Raw genomic sequence first — 2,666 nt, forward strand, 5'->3', positions numbered from 1 at the left:
CACAGGGACCCTGGTTTATCATCTCATCCAATACAGGATACTTTATTATCTCAACAAGACAAATTCACACACACACACACACACACACACACACACACACACTCACTCACTCACATTGTTACAGTTTTGCCACTGCAGTCACAAATACCATCCCCCTCCTCAAGATCATGAACACATGTTTCTTCATTCTTCTGCACATGGGAAGGCCAGAAAGACTGCTTCATTTTGAAGAAGTCTGCGCATCATTGGTTTGGTGATGATGGCAATATTCATTTGTTCAGAAATGGTTCTTGCTCTTCCTTTCAGGTCAGAGTTGTGGCTGCTTCCTCTCTACATCATTCCTTCTTTGAGGCCATCAATGGTAAGATGGCCTTGTGTCCCGTTTTTCAGTTCCCTTTTAGTTTGACATTTCTTACCACTTCAGATCTTTCCACTTGGCCTGTTATTGCTGCCAGCAAGTCTGTCAGCTTACTCATTTCCATCAACACCTGCATGTCCAAGGCTGTATTGTCCATGTAAGCTTTAGAATCCTGATGTTGCACATTGCCTCGTGCCACTCCCCATCCTGGTTTCAACATTGTGCAGGATGTTCATGGAGTCAGTATTATAACAAATTATTTGCAGGCACATGTATGGATGCCTACCACTGGTCAGCATGTATCAATACTTCAATTGCCATTGCATTCGGATGAGACAATAAACCGAGGTCCCGTGTGCAGCATGCACTTAGCGCACGTAAAAGAACCCACGGCAACAAAAGGGTTGTTCCTGGCAAAATTCTTAGAAAAATCCACAGCGATAAGAAAAACAAATAAAACTGCATGCAGGAAAAAATACAAAAAAATGGGTGGCGCTTTAGTATAGCGATGCACTCTCCCTGGGGAGAGCAGCCCAAATTTCACACAGAGAAATCTGTTGTGATAAAAAGAAATACAAATACAAAATTCTCTTCCCAAATTGATGTTCCACTGTGCTGAACAGTGTTTCCCCAATCAGACTGACCTTCGATGACCAATCCATCTGTACATTGTCATCTTTTTTTTTTTTTAAGAATAGCTTCACTACTGCACTAGTTCTGCCCTCTGGCCAGTCCTGACAGTGACAATGTCATCCAAAATGAGTGGGCTGTGTTGTAGGGTGTTTGAAGTATTGTGGGAATGTGTCCCCTTCTTAATCATTGTTTGTTTCATATCTTGTAGCTGATGTTTACCCTGTGTGGTGAATTCTGCTTGTCCTGCCCATGATTCTCCACATCCCAGATGACTGCCTTGTGATTCCTTCGCTGAATAATGCATTGGGTTTTGAAGATTTTTTTAATTATTATTAAAGCTCTCAAATGATCTATAACCTGTTCTCACTGGTGTCTGGCCTGCATTGAAAAAGGTCAAGCAGGTATCACATGGTCCCAGTTCATTGGAGTGTCTTCCTTTTTCCCATGGCAAGTTTTGACCATTGCATCATTTTCTTAATTTCTGACTTCAAGAGACTGCTTTGAGAAAGTGTTGTGGGCCTCAGTCAATAGCCGATCACTGATTGCTAAAGCCGAAAGAGATGGTGTTGTTCAATGCCTTTGGCTGCCATTATCTGTGAAACTGCATGTTTGGTGCATATCTGTTATGCATGTGTGGGTGTATGTGTGAATGTGTGTCTTCATGTTTTACATTTATTTGCTTATTTATCATCATTGTTGTCTTATTTATTTATTTATTATTATTATTTTATTATTATTATCATTACTACTACCTTTTTTTATATCATAATTATTATTTATTTATTTATTTATGTAAGCTTATCTATTATTTATTCACCTTTTTTTTTTCCTCAAGGCCTGACTAAGCGCGTTGGGTTACACTGCTGGTCAGGCATCTGCTTAGCAGATGTGGTGTAGCGTATATGGATTTGTCCGAATGCAGTGACGCCTCCTTGAGCTACTGAAACTGAAACTGGCTGCCATTGTCTTTTTAGACAGAAAGACCTTTCTCGCATTTCACAACAGAGCTTTCAGTATGTTTTCTGCAGGTAAGCATCCTGCCCATGGAATTCCCACTTCTTCATTGTATTCCATCACTTCAAGAAAGGAGAAAACAGCATGAGTCATCACCGGTAATTGCTGCTTTATGATTTATCATTATCAGTAGCAGTATTCAGTGAATTGCATGTTGGGTCTGGTTCTTCTATTGATAGCCTGAAGTGACGGGCGCAATAGCCGAGTGGTTAAAGTGTTGGACTTTCAATCTGAGGGTCCCGGGTTCGAATCACGGTGATGGCGCCTGGTGGGTAAAGGGTGGAGATTTTTACAATCTCCCAGGTCAACATATGTGCAGACCTGCTAGTGCCTGAACCCCCTTCGTGTGTATATGCAAGCAGAAGATCAAATACGCACATCAAAGATCCTGTAATCCATGTCAGCGTTCGGTGGGTTATGGAAACAAGAACATACCCAGCATGCACACCCCCGAAAACGGAGTATGGCTGCCTACATGGTGGGGTAAAAACGGTCATACATGTAAAAGCCCACTCGTGTGCATATGAGTGAACGCAGAAGAAGAAGAAGATAGCCTGAAGCATATTATCAATACATAACTACAAAACACTGACCAAATCCACTTCAGACTCTCATCTTGTTCTTTCAAACAAATAAAAAATTAAAGGAGCCAACTTTGAAA

This window comes from Babylonia areolata, chromosome 5 (assembly GCF_041734735.1).
Source record: "Babylonia areolata isolate BAREFJ2019XMU chromosome 5, ASM4173473v1, whole genome shotgun sequence".
NCBI classification, from domain to species: Eukaryota; Metazoa; Mollusca; class Gastropoda; order Neogastropoda; family Buccinidae; genus Babylonia; species Babylonia areolata.